The sequence below is a fragment of the Oryctolagus cuniculus genome, chromosome 12 (assembly GCF_964237555.1).
Source record: "Oryctolagus cuniculus chromosome 12, mOryCun1.1, whole genome shotgun sequence".
In the NCBI taxonomy this organism is placed as follows: domain Eukaryota; kingdom Metazoa; phylum Chordata; class Mammalia; order Lagomorpha; family Leporidae; genus Oryctolagus; species Oryctolagus cuniculus.
The window spans coordinates 60,017,567-60,038,126 of NC_091443.1; the positions used below are offsets into that span (position 1 = coordinate 60,017,567).

The 20,560-nt window shown below is 38.1% G+C and overlaps 1 protein-coding gene and 1 pseudogene across 12 annotated transcripts in view; both read right to left on the reverse strand.

Moving 5' to 3' along the window:
- Window positions 1–20,560, reverse strand: part of MEIS2 (Meis homeobox 2) — a 238,093-nt gene that overhangs the window by 115,446 nt on the left and 102,087 nt on the right. The gene's annotated exons all lie outside the window — the stretch shown is intronic.
- Window positions 13,222–13,315, reverse strand: LOC127484084 (U2 spliceosomal RNA; annotated as a pseudogene).

The following is a 20,560-nucleotide window of genomic DNA, read 5'->3' on the forward strand; positions in this document are numbered from 1 at the left end:
GTAACTGAGTTCAACATCCATCCCTAGCTCCTGACTCCAGCTTCTTGCTAATGGCAAACCACAGGGGACAGTGATGAAGGCTCAAGCAAGTCATCGGGTTCTTGCCATCTACATGGGAATCCTGGATTGAGTTTTCACGTCTGGGCTTTGACCTTCAGCCTTCTGAGGGCTGTCGCAGGCAGTGAACTAGTAGGCATGTGCTCTCATTCTCTCTTCCTGCCCCACTCCCACCTAAAATTTTTTAGAAAACCCACTATTAAAATCGTATACCTTGTTTTAATGCATGACATATTCTGTATATTCTCATTCAGCCATTGGAAAACATGCTAAGCACTTACAAAGAATAATAGCATTTAAGAGTAAACAAGGTCAGTATTAGTTTTAAACTAGTATGTGAGGAAAATGAATACCAGAGTTTAAGTGACTAGTTAGAGACAACTGGAGAAAGAATCAAACTAGAGCTCATGGCTTCCCAGTTAATTTTTAGTTCAGTGATTTCAGCTAGCACTGTCACTATTCATCTGTCCTTTTTCTGCGCAGGTGAATCAACTCTACCATTTATATACCCAATACAGTATTTACCTTTGAAATTACAATAAAATTAGGATTGGCCTAGGTTTAGCTTGAGAGGGGAGTAATATTTACCTTTAGGACTTGTTCTTTCAGTTTCAATTCCCTCACATACCCATGTGGCTATCTAACCATGCATGGTCAATTCCTTCTGCAAAATCATGCAGGTCTCAGACAAAGTTTCCATCTGAGGTTTCTTTACCTTTCCCAAGCTATCAGAATTCTTCCTTGAGATCTCCTAAATAAAATAAGCATCACTATTGGCATGACCATACAATTTTAGCTACTATTACAACTCTACTGACGGTTCTGCACTTCCGTTAACCCAACTCATATTTGAAGGACTACGTATAATATTTCACAAACTGCTGGTTAGTCAACAGTCATTTGGTGATGACCACGCATTTACTGAGTACTTTATGGCAACTGTTTTTGGTATAAGTGCAGTATAGTGATATATTGACTTACTTATTTGTATCCCTCCTAGGCAATATACTGTATCCTTATCTTTAGGTAGAGTTCCCATTTTCTTGCATACTTCCAAAGAAATACAGTTTGATTTATACTTGTTGGTTAAGTGAATAAATGAATCTAAACTTTATGAAATCCATAGCAGAAATTCACTTTGTCTAATACTGAATCAGCCAATAAAGCCAATGTACAAATTATGTATTAGTTTCTATTAAAATAATTAACAGAGTCACCATATAGTTAAGATGCTACTTGGAATGTCCACATTCTATATTGAAGTGCTGGATTCAGATCCTAGCTTAGCGCCCAATTCCAGCTCCTTGCAAATGTGTATGCTGGAAAGCATTAGTTAATGGCTCAAGTAGTTGGGTCCCTGCCATGCACATAGGAGATCATGATTGAGTTCCTGGCTCCTGGCTTCAGCCTGGCCCAGTCACACAGGCATTTGGAAAGTAAACCAATGGATGGTACATTTCTGTCTGTCTCCATGTGTATATGTATCTCTCTCAAATAAAATAAATAAAAATTAAAATAAATGGCAAACTCCTTTTATGCCCCTCCCTTACCCTTTCTGGCCTCACTATTCTAAATTTATTGGTTGACAGTAATCAAAACACAGATTGAAGAATAGATTCCAGCGTTCCACAGCTTTGTGTTGCAACTATAGTTCACAACAATGTATTATTTCCTGTGAAAAGAACTGGAAGAGAAGAGCTGGTAGGCTCCACGCATAAAGAAAATATAAGGAAATGAAAATGTTAATTGCCTAATTTGACCAGTTCATATTGTATTGTATTGAAAGATTGCAGGTACTCCAAAGAAATGTACAAGTAACATGTTAATCAAAAACTTAAAACAAAAGCCAATTTTGAATGCCTGAGATGTAAACATAATCTCTTATTCACCTAAATCACTTTAAGCTATTCTTTTTGGCATTTCTGGTAATATTTTATTTTAATCCTTATTTTGGTTTGAATTTTTACCTATCAAAGGAACTAGTCAAAAGAGAAAGATGAAAGACACTAACCATGTCCAGCTTAACTGACAAGTTTATGGCTCTTTTTTTTTTCACAGCTTTATGATGGTATTATTCACATACCATACAGTATATTCATTTAAAATGTACAAATTGATGTTTTTAAGTATATTTCAGATTTTTAAAGTAAGAAAATACTTTAAACTTTAGTACAGTACTTTAAAGTTTGAGGACCAGAGAAGGAGGTTTGTTTCTCAGAAAAGAAAAATCCTGATATTGAGGGCTATTAGATAAGTTTTTTTTCTTCGAGGAAGGATTTGAGGCTCTGGAAATCTAGAAAATGTAAATCCAATATGTGCCAAACACAAGACTGTAAGGATTTATCCTGGAATGAATAAATGAATGTGAGTTCTTTGCCTCTTTATTTTCTGTGAATCAAGGGCATGTATAACTACTTTTTAGCCTTACCTCATGAAAGCTTTGAGCTTTCCCTTCATGTTAAAATATATTATTTAACATTTGAGTATGTCAACACCACATTAGGCACTTTAAAGGAGCAGAATTAGCCATGCTTCCTACTCAAGGGACTTGTCTACTAAGTATCAGACTAAAGCAAAATGCTATAGTATTCCCTCACATCAAGCAATCCATAGAGTGATATTTTTCCCTTAATTCTACCACAAAATCAATGAGATTTTTCTTTTTTTTTTTTACACAAACTCAAAGGAACGCTCTTTGATTTAACATATACCTTTAGAAGTTCTGTTTGCACACATTCCACATCTTGTTCTTTTATCACAGAAAAGAATCAGTGACTATATCTAAAGTTAGACCCATTAAATGTGATTTCTGGCACAAAGAAAAAGGATCTCATTTTCATTAATTCTGTCCTCACCTACATTTCTACAAGCGGGACATTTAAGTCAACAAGAGGGTTTATCTCTCTCATGCATCTTCATAATGTACACTCACTATATAAGGCTGATAGTTTAGTGCAGTAACAGGTCCAGGAAAAAATAAATATAAAATGCTTCCATCTTAGCATGCTTTTGCAATGTAATATTTCACAGCAAAATAATTTTTAAAGAATTACTTATGCTATAGTCTAGAATACTTTGAGTGCTTAAAATATAATGCTAGGGTGGGCACTGTGGTATAGCATGTTAAGCCACTGACAGGATGCCTGCATACCACAAAGGAGTGGCTGGTTTGAGTCCCAGCCACTCTGCTTCCAATCTACCTTCCTGGTATTGGGACTGGAAGGCAGCGATGATGGCCCAAGTGCTTTGGCCCCTCTAACCCACGTGCAAGACCTGGATGGAGTTCCTGGCTCCTGCCTTTGGCCAAGTCCAGTCCTTGCTCTTTCAGGCATTTGGGAAATGAACCAGTAAATGAAAGATGTCTCTCTGCCCATCTGCCTACCTCTGATGAAAATTACTATTAAAAAAAAAAAAGAAAAAGAAAACACAAGTACAAAGCCCAAATTCATGAAGTTATGCTACTATATTCTTTATAAAATGATTAAAAGTACATATTAAAGTATCAGTTTTCAGTCAAATAACTTGTTTAGTCACTGAATTACTAATTTGCTTCATTTGCTGTTTTTCTAGAGACTCAAACTTTTTGGTCTACCAGAATACCTCTGCTCATATAAATATACTACAATCAACTAGATTAATTAGCCAAATTAGCTCAGTATTTCTTCCTCTATACTTAGAACTTGAAAAGTTCATAATGTTCAAATTAATTATTCAGCATTGGCTCTTAGTCTAAAATCTTTAACAACTAAATTTAATAACAGCAAGAGTTACACATTCAGAAATCTTACAATTAAACAAGCAGATGTACATTTTGAAACAGTGTCTCAATGGATATTAAAATGTCCTGAATAAATTCCTTCTACAGTTTTGCTTGGTGATATAAATCTTTAAAAGAAATACTACAATTGTAAGTATAGAGTGTATTCTAAAAGACCTCAACCAAAGTTAATTTTTAAAAACTTACTATATTTGATGTTTCTCAGTGGTTTGGAATAACATACTTTGAGAACTCCTTGGCACTTGTTATTTACCATAAATGGCATCATCAATATGCGGATGCATAGTTACATTCAAGAGATGTTTGCTTCAGACGAATCTCAAGACCCATTGAAATCAGCTTGCTATTTCATGCACAAAAATGTCTTGCCTTAAGAGATCAGGTTTTGAAACTGGGTCTCTAGATTCCCTCTAGTGTTTTTTCAGAAAAAAATACTGGTGAAATTAGGTAATTTCATTTTGCAAAAAATCTGGAAAAGATTTGGACAAGAAGAAGAGGGGGAATAGAGGGCAATGATGAGAGGAATCTACCTGGGTTTTCTAGCATGGAGTTTGAATTTTGCCTTGAGATGTTTATAATCCAAATAATCAAAATGTATTCATATTACCTAACTTTGGATAGAAAATGTAAACTAATTTCAAATTTCTAGTGACTACCCTTCCTGCTAAAACTATGAGTGTCCCTAATGGACACAAAGTATAATGAAAAGTTAAATAACCCAATTCTACCACTAATTCTTTCAAATTATCTGTAGCTAAGGACTGTTATACAGTCATCATATCCTCATAAACTAGCAACAATATAATAGGAGTTATGAAAAAAAAAAGACTGATTTGGCAATTATTCAAGACCACAAGTAGGTAAATTGTTGCTAGGATTTTCTTCCAAATGAATGGAGAAAACCCCAAGGAACAGTTCAAGTCTAGAATCTTTTCTTATATTATAATTATTTAAGTGAGGCAAAAGTAAGCTCCTAGAATTTCAATAACCCAGGGGTGGGACATGCATTGTGGCTTAGCTGATTAAGCTGCCACCTGTATACCATGCAGGCACCAGTTCCTGTTCCGGCTGTTCCATTTCTGATCCAGCACCCTATTAATGCACCTGGGAAAGCAGTAGAGGATGTGCCAAGTGCTTGAGCCCCTGTCCCCATGTGGGAGACATGGAAGAAGCTCCTGGCTCCTGGCTTTGGCCTGGCCCAACCCAAGCTGTTGCACTCATTTCGGGAATAAGCCAATGAATGAAGATCGATCTCTCTTTAACCAAGGGTGGCTGCCTGTGGTACTGCATTCCATATCAGAGAGCCTGCTTTTGAATTCTGTGTCAGTTTGTTTCCTGCTAAAATGAACCTGGAAGGCAGGAGGTAATGGTTCAAGTACTTGGGTCCCTGCCACTCATGTGGGAGAAATAAATAGAATTCCCATTTCCTCACTTTCATTGGCCCTGTCCCAGATGCTGCAGCTATTTGGGAGTAAACCAGCAGATAGAATCAAACAATCAATCTCTCTCTTTCTCTCTGCTTTCAAGTAAAATAAATAGGTAAAATTTTTAAAATAAATAAATAATTGATCCATATACTTCAAAAAAATATTGAAGTATTGACCAAGTTGTGCAGAGTCACCTGAGGCATCAAAATGTCAGAATAAACAGCAGTGTGATTCCTTATAATTCTGTCCCCCATCCCACACTTTTTTTGTTCTAGTGATAGAGGGGTTTCTCAGTATACTTTGTCAAGGTGAAGAACAAGTAAAATAGAAGCATGTATTTATTTTTTTAAAAAAGATACATATAGGGACTAGTGCTGTGACAGTGGGTAAAGCCACTGCTTGCATTGCCAGCATCCCATATGGGGGCCTTTTTGAGTCCTGGCTGCTCTACTTGTGATCCAGCTCTCTGCTATGGGCTGGGAAAGCAGTGAAAGATGGTCCAAGTCCTTGGGCCTCTGATCAGCAAGGGAGACTGGGAAGAAACTCCAGGCTCCTGGTTTTGGATTGGCCCAGCTCCAGCAGTTGCGGTCATTTGGGGAGAGAACCAGAAGGTAGAAGACCTCTCTCTCCCTCTGCCTCTCTGTAACTCCGCCTTTCAAATAAATAAATAAATCTTAAAATAAACAAAAGGTATATGTAAGTAGGAAAAATGCGAGATTTTGCAATCTGATGGTTTTAAGAATTATTTTAGCCAGATCTGAATGCCTTCAAAAGGCTTCCATAGCCGTGGCAACTCATGACAAGAGCCTCGGGTGATTACCGACGCCATAAACAAGAGTGTCAATTGTTAAATCAACAACAGGAGTCACTGTGCATTTACTCCCCATGAGGGATCTCTGTCCTTAATGTGCTGTACTATGTGAATTAATGGTATAACTAGTACTCAAATAGTACTTTACACTTTGTGTTTCTGTGTGGGTGCAAACTGTTGAAATCTTTACTTAGTACATACTAAATTGATCTTCTGTATATAAAGATAATTGAAAATGAATCTTGATGTGAATGGGATGGAGAGGGAGCGGGAGATGGGAGGGTTGTGGGTGGGAGGGAGGTTATGGGGGGGGGAGCCACTGTAATCCAAAAGCTGTACTTTGGAAATTAATATTTATTAAATAAAAGTTTAAAAAAATTATTTTAAAACTCATCTTTGAGACTGGCTTCATCATTTATAAAGAACAAATGTCTCTTCCTAGAAACTTAATGGAAAGTACAGATATAGTGTAAGTACTAAAAGATAATAGTTGTATATGTGTGCTACAGTATCTAATAGACCAGGTTGTGATTAAGGATTCTTAGCAACTGCAAAAGCCAAACTCTTATTATCAATTGGTAATGAATCTACTTACGTCTTTAGGTAAGTTCAGAACACTGGATCAAATGTGTTTCAGCCCAAAGGGTATTTGCTATTCAGGTTCTTATAGAATGCTGGAATGCCTTAAACTATGGTACTAATGGAGTGAGATTACACAGACATAAACACAGACATTTTTATGAACAAAATTTTAGAATGACAGGATCAAATACACAGGCACACCAGCTACCTCTGTTAAGGTGTGAAGTTGAGATCATTTTCAGGGTCACAGTAAATAAAGCCAAAGTAATTTTAGACTGAATACTTTGTTTTACAAAAGAAAAAAGTATGCACATCTCTATTCATGATGTGAGTATGGGTGGTATAGTTTTGAGAACTTAAGAAGAGTGGTACTTGATATAACCTAGGCAGAAAGAAAAAGCATTTAAAAATACTGTCAATGATTCTGGCAGGAAAGAATGTATAAATATACTGTAGGCTCCAACCTAAGTGAGCTAATTAAAAAAAGAAAAGAAACTGTAAATGAAAACTTCAAAACTTCTACCCCCGTGTTGAAATAAATTACAGAAAGGAGGACGACATTATCAAAGGTTTTCATACCTACCAGCTACCGAATTTCAAAAGCCCAGTTCTTAGAGAATTTTCTTTTAAAATCTGAGAATCGAGTATTCAGGCAATATAATTGGTCCAATAGTCTTAGCATATTTTGTGAAATCATTTATAAGGCTACCAAATGTCTTGGGAACTTTTTCCTCTAATCACTCCAGAATCCGTCCAAATTGGTTTTAAATTATTCCATTCGTAATGGTAAATTTTTATTACAAACATGTTTTTTACTCCAATTTAAGCACAGATATGTCAGTTTGAAGTTGACATAATTAGATCCTACATGGTTTTTCATGCAGCACATTATTATATTATATCAAAAATCCTATCCCATCAAGGAAAAGATGTGAACGTTTATATAAATTCCAAGTTAATGTATTTCATTAAATGGTTTATGCTGTGCAAATAGGTGTGCACACATTCTCAAACACAAACTCACAAATACACAAAACCTCAAATTATACTCCATGGCATCCCTGTTAGAGTGTTTTTTTCTTTTAAAATCTTTACATGAATAATACCCAGCACCATGGACCTTGAACACTGATGATTCTGGCTAACGCTTTTATCCTTTGCTTGAAATTACAGGATCAGTCTAGCCAGAATTTATGAGAACCAGACCTCAGACCTCACATAGCTCACATATTAGACCATTAGGCATCTAACTACCTCTGAACAATTTCAATGCATTATCTCGCCTTTTCCCTGGGGCACCAACTTCACTCGTCCATACTTTTAATATATTTTGTCTGCATGGAGCAGATCGAGTTATTACATGCCAGCAGATCACGACTTACAGAAATTTCATTGCCTCACAATGATGCAATGAACGTCTCTGTTCTCTACCGTGATATGGAATATAAGGGAAATGGTCAATACAGCAGAGGTCTGTAAATTACCTGGTGGTTTGTTGTAAAGCCGATTTGATATTTTTACTCAAACATGGTAAACATTTTCATACATTCTCACCCATAGACACTTAACCAGGGAAGGCTAAATTGTTTCACATTTTTAAAAAAAAGGGGGCATGCACTTCAAATGGACAACTAAAGTGTCTTACGTAGATAAAAACCACCTAACTTTTTCTTCCTCAGTAGAGCTTTTTATATTCCTGATTGGACATCTCTTGTTTTTATTTGTGTTTTTATTTGCAAATTTCTACATCTTTCAAGCCAGAATTTTATTCTTCAGAACAGAAAAGAAATTTGGTGATCAAGTGATTCAGTGATCAAGATTTTAAAATTAATTGATCTTTGAACTCTCTTAAAGCTTTTACCTGGATTGCAAAGCCATTATGTTCTTTTCTTTCATTAGGTTTTTTTTCCCCTTTGGCAAGGCTGAACAGGAAACAAGGGTGATCCTATCCTGTCTCTGGAGACTGTTCATCAGCTAGCTCAGTTTACAACTATTTTTCTTAAAAAAAAAAAAAAAAAAAAAAAAAAGAAGCTAGAGCCAAGCAGCACTTAGAAGTGTTGTGTTTTATTATATGGAACTATTATTACTGTGGTACATGAGCAAACAGTGGGCGTTTTCTCCTAAGACATGATGTTTTGTTATTATTTTTCATCATCCATCCTGAACCTAGACTTCTAGGCTAGTTAACAACTTCTACTCTGATACACACACATGCACACACACATAACAGTTATGCTACATGGCTTTTCCCAATAAAATACCGGGGAAAGGAAGACCCCTCTACAGTTATCTAAAACAATTTTCTCATTTAGTTCCAAACTAAAACAAACAGCAACAAAAGGTCATTAGTCTCACAGACTAAAATTGTTTTGATGAAGGCCAGCTTTCCATTCTGTCGACAAGCATCTCAGTTCTTTTCAACAGCTCTGGGTGTCCCCACTGGAAGAACACGCAGAGTAATCAACAGCCTCAGGGAACCAATGGCTCTTGGTGACAATTTCTAGAACTACCTCTGATAGCACTATTTTCCCTGAGTTAGGATAACTAAGAATTTAAAATAATTTTGTAGCAGCAGATTTGAATAGGAACACTACTTGAAATTTCTACTATTGTATATCATCTAGCAATAATGGATTCTCAGCCTCATTATATGTTTCTTTAGAGTAAAATCAGGGAGTTGTGGAGAACATGCAAAACTTCACCACAATTTCCTCCAAGAAGCAGACCTTGTTTTCCACTCTGATTAGCAGGTCAAGTGTTGTGCCCCACAAATGGGGATCAGTACATTAGAGGCATGAAGCAAATGGAGAAAGGAATGGGACCTCTGCAGACAACCTGCCTTTCCTGTAACCTCCATGCAGTCTTGGAAACCCAGGACTGACTGCTCTTATGATTAATGACCAGGACTTAAACACAATGATTTCATCCTATTGTCTTCCCAGCTAAAAATAAGATTCACTACTTTTTAACCCAGAAATGGAACAATTCTATACATGATAACTTTCATTCCGGCCCCCTTTTAGGGTTTACTCTCAGAGGTTTTCCTTGTAAAGTCCTCTAACCTTTCCAAAATTGGACAGTTAAATAGAGTTGTGAACAACTGAAAGGGAAGCCCACGAGGGCTGGAAGGTTGAAATAAAGAGCCTCTGAAAATTCAGGGTAGGAAGCATTGTATAGAGATAGCTCAGGGACTCAGAAGTCAGGAAATGTAGGTTCTATTTTGAGATATGCCTTCAGCATGTTGCTCTCTTTACAAAAATTGCCAGATGTGAAGTGAAAGACAGCTTACTCTGTGGAGTGCTTGAGCGATTCTTAATCAGAGAATCTGATTAAGGCTAAGAGTGAAATTCAGCGAATGGCTCTTATAGAACAGCATAAAACAAATAAACAAATACACTGGGCTGAAAAGCTCTTTATCCTTCTGAGTTAATATTTACCGTCTACCCTTAAACTGAACTGCATTCTACCTTTTTAGGGGCAGAAAGAGTATTTTTGCTAACTTTGAGTTAGGAAAAGGCAAAGGATATCCCAGGGTCACATTATTGGAAAGGCCCACAGGTGACAGGCAGTTCAGTATCTCAGCCAATTCTTGAGTCCTCTCTAACAACATGTGCCAAAATACAAATGTTCCCAACCTAAGCATACTGAGGAATACGGAGCAGCCCACATCTGCAAGAAGCTCATTCCACATGCAGATAATTGGAGCTTAGAGAGTGCTGACTGAGGTCAAGCTGAAACCTGTTACCTCCCACCTTCACTGATCCTCGTCCTGTCCTCTGACATGTCACAGAGCAAGCCTGATTACCTTCCTCCACATGACAATCCTTCACACACTTACAAGGCAGCGATATTGTCCCCTTAAAGGTCTCCTCTCCAATTCAGGCATCCACAGTTCCTTCATGCTGTCCCTTATACTACAGGCCTCTGAGGCAAAGCAAATAACCTCACTGGCCATTTTCCTCACATCGGGATGCTAACTGTCAATGTCGTCTCAAAAAGATATAGCCCATAACAGCTACCACAGTCCAATGCCAGTATGGTCTATGTGGACTGCTCTGTTGGTATCATTCTGGACAAAGTCTTTTTCTCCTGCAAATCTTTCGCTTGTTTTTTTGTTTTAAAGATTTATTTATTTTTGAAAGGCTGAGTTACAGAGAGGCAGGGGCAGAGAGAGAGAGAGAGAAAGAGAGAGAGAGAGAGAGAGAGAGAGAGAGAGGTCTTCTATCCACTGGATCACTCCCCAAATGGCCACAATGAACAGAGCTGGGCCAATCTGAAGCTGGGAGCCTGGAGCTTCTTCTGGATCTCCAATGCGGGTACAGGGGCCTAAGGACTTGTGCCATCTTCTACTTCTTTCCCAGGCCATTGCAGAGAGCTGGCTTGGAAGTAGAGCAGCCAGGAGGTATATGGGAAGTGGAACAGCCGAGACTTGAACCGGCGCCCATATGGGATGCTGGCACTTCAGGTGGCAGCTTTACCCACTATGCCACAGTGCTGGCCCCTCTCCTGTACATCTTACATTGCTTACTGTTAGCTAAAATTTCTTCTGTTACATACATACTGACTTATATTTGTGTGACGACATTTTGCTACTTAAATATTATTTATATTTACCTTATTTACAATTTCATATTATGGGTTTGCCCATTGTTTCAACCAAATCTGAAACTCTTTTGGCAGTAGGAAACAAGCCAAGTGATTCCTACTCTGTGTGAAGTGCAGTGTTCTATGAGCTTCCACATTGCACCTGCACAATTCATCCACACAGGAACCTTGTGAGATCAGGATTCCTCCAAACTTTACTAATATACCTAAATCTGGAAGGTTAAGTTAATTCCTCATAGCTGAATCAAGGCTCAAATCTTAGCAAATTATATGACAACACTCCAAAAAGTTTATAACAAACGGAAGTAAAAAATTTGGTGTACACAGTGCGGTACAGCAGGTTAAGTGCTACTTGGGATGCCCACATTTCATATCAGAGTGCCTGGTTTCAGTCCCATCTCTGCCTCTGATCCTTTTTCCTGATAATATTCACCCCTGGAGGCAGCAGGTAATAATGGCTCAAGTACTCGTGTCCCTGTCACCCAGGAGGGAGACCTGAATTGAGTTCCTGGCTCCTTCCTTAAGCTTGGCCAACCCCAGCTATTTTGTAGACATTTGGGGAATGAAAGAGTTAATGGGAGATCAGTCTTCCTTCTTTCTCTCTGCCTCTAAAATGAATAAAAAATTTTTTTGAAAAGTTTTGAGTACAAAAAATTTTGAAATCCATACTTTTTTTTCACAGTACACATTTTCTATGGACTTTTTGAAGGCCCTTTGTATACATGGGTTTCCACAGTTTTACACCAAAATAAACATATCCTTTCATTCCACATTTCTATGAACTTTTCATATATGGCCTATTTTTTCCACTCTGCTATATTCTTTCTTAGGATTTCCTTAGAATCTGTTCCTGTTATTTAACATTGTAGCTCTCACTTCATTCAGCATAAATCACACAGAGTCATTAATGTCCTCAATTACTTTATTACTTTTAAAATAACCAGGGTGAAGACAAAGTCAGGAAGCTTGGGTGCCTGCAATCAATTTGCACTATCTTTCCTTACGGAGCAACCTAACCAAACTTTCACCAGCCAATGACTTCTCATCTTGTTCACATGGATCTCACTGATCCATTTATTTCATACATAAAGTGTCTACTATGTGCCAGGATCAGTTTCAGGCACTGGTCATACAGAGATGAACCAAACAGACATGTTCACCCTGACAACCTTGTCAGAGGCCAATATACCTGATTTAATTCACTTGTAGTTAACGAGTGCTGACTCTTAGCTATCAGTGGTTTCTTCTAACAGAGGGAAAATGTCATAGTGACAGCTTGTCAGCTTGCAGGAAGAAACTTAGTACTGAACCCAGCAAAATAAAGGGTATGTAGAAAATAGTATTATAAGAGTGGTGTGGAAGACAGTATGGAGATACATCAGAAATCTGAATGTAGACCTACCATGTGACCCAGCCATCCCACTCCTGGGAATTTACCCAAGGAAAATGAAATCAGCATATGAAAGAGTTATCTGCATTCCCTTGTTTATTGCAGCTCAATTCACAATAGCTAAGACATGGAATCAAACCAGATGCCCATAAACTGAAGACTGGACAAAGAAATTGTGGTATATGTACACTACAGAATACTACACAGCAGAAAAAAAGACAGTCATTTACAACAAAATGGATGAATATGGAAAATATCATACTTAGTGAAATAAGCTAATCCCAATGAGAAGACAAATACCACATGTTCTCCCTGACCTGTGATAACTAATAGAGTACCTAAAAGGCAATCTGTAGAAGTGAAATTGACACTTTGAGTAGCAATGACTTGAACAGACTTCGTCTTGACTGTTTGAGGAACAGTTTTTTTTTTAATAGTATTTGTTGAACTATTTTATTAGCATGGAGTTAAATATATGTGTAGAAAGTCGATTTAAAATAGATTTCAGTTAAAAAAATAAGGGTGGGAATAAGAAGGAGGAGGAGTATGGGTGGGAGGGTAGGCAAAGTGGGAAGAATCACCATGTTCCTGAAATTGTATTTATGAAGTGTATGTAACTTGTAACTATACTACACTTGATCTTAGCCAAAAGGCCGAGAAGCGATGTAACTTGTAACTATAAAGCTGTATAATTCTGCATATACTCCTATAGACTTACTTCTAAGGGTACAGTTTAAAAACTTGCTATGGGACTCCAAATTCCCTTAAGCTGGTAAAAATACAATCTTAAGTGTTAAAGTGATCATATGGATAGGATTAGGGGTCTGGTAATAATAATAGATAGAATTTAAAAGGAGTGAATGCTCCAACATGGGAAGCAGTCCACATAGCAGACTAACAGAATGATGATCACTTTAAGTAGCACTCTGACCTCAGAAACAGCCCTTAAGGCATTCTGGTCTGGCTGAAAAGTCAATGAGCATTTCGGGCATGGAAAGTCAAGACACTGGAGCAAAAAATATCCTAAATGAAGGATCTCAGTAGGTGAGATCCCAGCAGAAAGATGTGGTCATCAAAGGGGGTACTTTTCTCTGAAGGGAGGAGAGACTCCCATTTTGCTTATGGCCTTGTCTAAATACTGACAGAGTTGATGGATTCAAAAGGCTTCCATAGGCAACACAGCTCATGTCAAGAGCCTCGGGTCATTGCTGACATCATACATAAGAGTGTTAATTGTTAAATTAACAAGAGTCACTGTGCACTAACTCCCCATGCAGGACCTCTATCCTCAAAGAGTTGTACTGTAACTATGTTTAAGTGCTCCCAAAAGATGTTTCATTCTCGGGTGCTCCTTTAAAGTTAATTAATTTTCTAAAAAAAAAGTGAAATTAATTTCAAGATGCAATGACTGTCTCTACTATTGAGGAAGAGTTTTTCTTGTTTTTAGGGTTTTTTTTTCTGTGCAAATTGTTGAACTCTTAGTATAGATGGTCTTCTATGTATAAAGTTAGCCAAAAATGGATCTTAGTGGAGAATAGGACTGAGAACAAGAGAAGGAGGATGAGGAGGGTTGGGAGAATGGGTGGGAGGGAGGGTATGGTGTGAAGAATCACTATATTCCTAAAGTTGTAATTATGAAATGCATGAAGTCTATATACCTTAAATAAAAGTTTCATTGTGGGGGGGGGGGGGAAGAGTGGTGCTGCTCTAAGAACCATAGGCCCCTGTCCATGGTAAGCAATTTAGCCTAATTGTGAGGAACTTTCATGTTTAAGACCCCAGGGCTGGAGCTGGCATGTAGACTTCTGGTTAAGACGGTGATTAAGATGTCTGTGTTCTCCCACTTTGGAGTACGTGCTTTCAATTCCCAGCTCTAGTTCCTGGCACTAGCTTTCTGCTAATGCAGACCTGGGGAGGCAGCAGTCATGGCGTAAGTAGTTGGATTTCTACCACTCATGTGGGAGACCTGGATTGAGTTCCCAGCATTTGGAGAGTAAACCAGCAGACAGCAGTTTCTCTCTCTCTCTTTCGTAAGTGAATAAATAAATAAATAAACTTAAACAAAGAATATAGCACAAATGCTTTCATTCTTCCAACCACATCATGAGCATTTCCCTTTCCTTGTAAGCATGAACTTATAGGAAATACACCTTACAAGTCAAATTTATGCAGAATTCATTCAGAAGATATTCTCTGAAAGCCTTAAAAATGGAATTTGAAAGATAGCAGTAGAAAATAATGTAGCTTCAATTTATTCAGAAAGTACTATGTGTTTGGCACAGTATTAAGTAATTCTAGTTAATGTAGGCCACATAATAACTCTACTGTGAATGTAATTTTTAAACACCCTGCTTAACTTTCTAAAAACGTTTTTATGCATATGAGAAAATAGAGGCTTGGGGAGATTATGTCACACAGCTGGCAAGTCAAAGAGTCATCTGGCTCAGAACCGCCTGACTCCAAAAGCAGTGTTCTTCCTACCTCCCACATGGAAACAAGTCGTACCCTTAGTCTTTTGTCTTTAAGTCTTTAGTATTCCACCAAGAAAGTATTTTAAATGTCAGGAGAAAAATGAAGGAGCAAATTTGGTGTGTTACCTAAGGCAGTCACCCCATTATCATAGCCAATAACTTTTTCAGATCTCAGCATCTCAACTGATTGAATCCATAGGTTAAATAAGTAGAATCCACCTACAAGAAGTCTGTTAAAACAAATATGTAGGGAGTACTGTGATAAACAGAAGATTCGGGCTGCTGAGATTTTTGAGATTTTACTTCCTCTACTCTCTGTAAATACTTGAACTAAATTAACTAGAAAATAAGGTCTTTAGATCCTCACTAGGGATAACAATCTCTTTACCTTATGAAGTAACATAAACTTGCCAACTTCAGCTTCCATGGGTAAACCTTAGCCAAGCTTTCCATGACCAAAAGCCGTGGAAGAAGTTGAATGAGTCCTCTCTTTTTCAATCTTTTCATCCATCTCTAGTAATTCCTGCCAGATCCCCTTCACTGGACATGTCCAACTTTTCCATGTTTCTCAAGGAGCAAACCTCAGCCTTACCCTTTACTACTGGAAGATAACATAATCATTAAATGAAATAATTCACGTGCTCTACTATGAGCTTCCCCTTTCTATCCTCTTCATCTCACTAATTGTACTTATTCTCACCCACTCTCAGGAAAAGAATTCTTCTTCCGCATGACCAATACTAAAATCCCAACGTGTGCCTTTGATTTCTCCCCTACTTCCCTTCTTGGTTGTTTTTTCCCAACCAATTTACCCTTTTCTTCCAACCCCTTGAACTTTCACTGCTATAGATTCTTTCTCTTTGCTTACAAATGTGCTTGAGCATACCCTCTTGTTGAGAGAGAGAGAGAGAGAGAGAGAGAAGAAAAGAAAAGAAAAGAAAAGAAAAGAAAAGAAAAGAAAAGAAAAGAAAAGAAAAGAAAAAGAAATCCTTTCTCAACCCTGCTCCTCCTTCCCCCAAGCTGGTGTCCTCTCCACTTTCACGGTTCTTGACAGCACAGTCTGCTTCCGGACCCCCCACTCTGTCTACCCCTCCTTGCAATCTGGCTTCTGCCCCTGTCACTCCACTGAGACACCACAGGCCCAGAGGTCACCAATGACTTCCTCATGGCCAAATTCACTGGTATTTTCTCTTAGCTCCTCCACCTTCTTTGAAAACCACCAGTCTGTTGACTATGTGATCCTTTCTCATTTATATTTACTTAGCAAATACTTTAGACCAATCTCAGGGCCACACAGAGGGTGGCTTAGGCATAGAATGATCTTCTATGACTCCTATATTTTCCTGCAACTCCTGAAGATATCTTCTTGAGTCTCTCTAGCTATATTTTTTTAAGATTTATTTATTTATTTGAAAGTCAGAGTTATAAAGAGACGGAGGAGAGGGAGAGAGAGAGAGAGAGAGAGATCTTCCACCTGCTGGTTCACTCCCCAACTGGCTGCAATGGCTGGAGCTGCACTAATCCTAAACCAGGAGCCAGGAGCTTCTTCCAGGTCTCCCACATGGGTGCAGGCGCTCAAGGGCTTGGGCCATCTTCTACTGCCTTCCCAGGCCACAGCAGAGAGCTAGATTGGAGGTGGAGCAGCTGGGACTCAAATTGGCACCCATATGGGATGCTGGCACTTGCAGGTGGCAGCTTTACCCACTATGCCACAGCACCAGCTCCAAGTTATCATTCTTAAACATACACTTTCCCAAGTTTCCATCCTTGGCCCTCTTCTCTTCTCTAAATACCCTTCAGTCACAATCTTACAACTTTAGTGATTTTACCTCTAGACCAAATCTAAATCACTCTATGCCAAGTCTTTCAGTATTTCAGTTCAATTTTTTTAATTCACCTTTATGGCCTCTCAAACTCTTTATTGATTTATTCACATTTTATTTGAAATGCACAGTGAACCATCTTCTGGTTCATTCCCCCAAATGCTTACAACACCCAGGGCTGGGCCAGGTCAAACCAGGAACCCAGAACTCCATCTGGTTCTCCTACACAAGGGGCAAGGGCCTAAGTACTTGAGCCATCATCTGCTGCCTCCCAGGATGTCCATTAACAGAAAGGTAGATCAGAAGCAGAAGAGCTGGGATTCAAATCAGGCCTTCAGATGTGGATGCATATGGGATATAAGTGTCCCAAGTGGCAGCTTAACTACTGAGCCACATAGCTGCCCTTCAAGCCCTTAGTGCTCACTCTTATTTTCCCACATACTCCTCCTTTATTTCTTTTTTTTTTAAAGATTTATTTATTTGAAAGCAGAGTTACAAAGAGAGAGAGAGAGAGAGAGAGAGAATGAGCGAGCGAGTGAGAAATATCTTCCATCTGCTGGTTTACTCCCCAAATGGCAACAATGACTGGGGCTGGGCCAGGTCAAGACAGGAGCTTCTTTTGGATCTCCCACATGGGTACAGGAGCCCAGGGACTTGGCCATCTTCCATTGCTTTCCTAGGTGCATTAGTAGGGAGCTGGACTGGAAGTGGAGCAGCCAGAACTCAAACTGGAACCCATATGGGATGCTGTGACTTAACCTGCTGTGCCACAGTGCCAGCCCCTCCTTTCTTTCAATAGAGTCAGGCTCAAACCTAAGCAGCAGCTCCCCTTTATTGCTCACCACACCTAGACTGCCAAAACCTACAGATTTTACTTCCGGACTATTTCTCATATTAACATCTTCATTTCTATTACTCTAAAGTGGCAATTCATTAACTTTCATTTAGATTATGCTTTTGCAAACAAAACTGTAAGGATTTGGGTAATATGGGAAGACCATCTGTATTATTCTATTTATCTAATATTTTTATTTTAACAGACCTATATTCATTTTTCTTCCAGATTTATCTTTGGAAATATAGTTTACAGAGAGGTTTGATGTGTAAGCTATACTTATATACTTAAGTTTTGTTATTATTAAAATCTGAATACCACTTAAATTTACCATATTATAAATCATACACTCTCCATATTTTGGGAAACATTTATCTTGATTATACAAAAACAGTCTTTGGTTTTTAAATTCAACTTCATTGAACTTTACAAACTAATTGCTCAGAATTATAACTAGATCCTGTCAGTTTCTGGCTCAAAAAGTCATTCCCCTTCCCATCCTACCAAAGTCCCTAACCAATGTTGTCTCTAGCCAGACCTCAGAGTCCTGCCTTCCCAACTTCATTTCCTGTCACTCTGGTAGCCTTGTCTCAGGCTTGATGGAACCAATCCCTGCCAATCACTGCTTCCACACTCTCTCTGGGCTTCCTGCCTGCTTCTACCCCATCCCCCACCTCATCACCAGCCTTCAAACTTCTCCCTTTTCTGCTCTCATCTGCAATCTACTCAAAACATCTACTCATTCTCTCAGCTGGAAGTAATCTTTCCTTCTTCCAACTCCCCTAGCCCTCTACCCATACTTTTAATTGTTTTTGCTTCCTACTTTTAATTGTTGTTCTGTATTCACATTTCTTCTCTCTGACATGTGTTTAAATTCCTTGAGGGATGTTTCTGGTTCTGGTTCATCTTTGTTCGCTTCTATCATATAGTGAAGTACTTGATCACAAGGGAAAAAAAAAAAGCCCCCTAAATGTTGGTTAAATAAATGAATATATGAGCCAGGTAACCTTTTGGTGTAAATGAATTTTGATTAAAGTCATTTTCTCATCAAGTAGATTTTTTTTCTCAACAATTCATCTGTATTTTGGTAATGAGATTAAAGAAGGAAGATAAAGGAAGTTCTTATATAGCCAGCTATCTTTTCCTATATTTACTTTCATTCAAACAAATTGAACAAACTTCATATTTTCATAATATAACTGCAGAACGAGAGGCTATTTATAGTGGAAACTGAAGGTTTAATTTATTTGGATTTTTTGTTTATTTTCAAAAGGCAGACTTCTAAGAAGACAGTGCTAAATAACATATTATATACTTACATATATATTACATATTCTATATATATTTAAGTGCATTTATATGTAATATATATGTATGTATCATATAGATGATATGTATCATATAGATGATATCATATTGGTCTTTTTTCAAAGCTGTTCTTCTAATATCTAGCTAATTTAGGGTATAAGAATGCAAGGCCTTGATAGGTAATTAGAGATAATTAGATCATGAAATTTCTACAAAACCATGTCTCCTAGGAGGATCATTCACCTTCCAAAAGATGCTTCCTTGAGTGGCTGACCACAGTAAGAGAAGATGCTAGAGCTCCCCAGAGTTTAGTCTGACACCCCCAGAGGAATCCCAGAAAAACCAAGCTGCTGAGTGATGGAGCAATGATGTTTTCTGACTATTCTGCCCTCTCAGCAGAGATCTCCCTCCAACCTTAGTGAACTCTGCATACTCTCATTTCACTGGACCCGGAACTCCATGTGACACTCCAGAGACACTTCACAGGAGCTTGAATTGTATTTAGCTTCTGCTAAAATACAACATCATCATTCTTCCAAGGTGGAAAAAAGACATTCTGCACAGTTTGCAGTCATAGAATTGATAATAATTTTAGGTTTCAACTTCTTATACTTTTGAGTTTATCAAAGAAGGAAAGTAGATGAAAAAAAAAAAAGGCAAAAGTTATGTCACCTGGAGACAAGATCATCATCACGTATCGACACCTGCTAGAGCCAATGACTATTTCTCAGTATTCACATGTGCTAAGAATTGGTCCAAACTTTTGGAATCTTCTCCCCACTTTAAATTCTCTTCTGAAACACTGATCCCCATGGTAGAGTATGCTATATTCACCAAATGTTTGCTTTCTCCCCAAATTCATATGTTGAAATCTTTACCTCCAAAGAGAGCATTAGCAAGCAAAACCTTTGGCAGGTGCAGTACTCATGAATGGGATTAGACAGAATGTAAATTAGCAGTTAAAGCTTCCTTCTCAGCTGACTTCGGAAATCTCAAATTAGCCTTTGGGTCTCCACTGCTACCATATGACTTTAATTGTTCGTCATGCCAAGTGGTTTCTACTTACCATTCCAAAGCTAAAACCAGAGTAAAATACTTAAGGTGAATATATAAAATGCCCTAAAATGCCCTTTCTCTACTTAAGAGAAATTATTACCTATATCAACTCTTTATAACTAATGGCTCTCCTTGTTCAGTGAACATGTAAACCTGATCATTCTCAGCCAATGTCACCATCTTGAATACTTTACTAGAATCAGAATTCTAGCAATAAATTTTAGCTAAGATGTTCAAGTGCAAAACTCAACCTGAGCAGGTTAGGGCCTTCATTGCTCTAGGCATTATCAGTCAAATCCCCTTGGAAAATAAAATTCTGCTATGATGTCAGGAAACTTCATAAGCTCATAGAATAATAGAGCTGGAAATGGCTTCAATGAGTGATTCCCTTGGACATGTCAGCATGTCCCAGTTGCC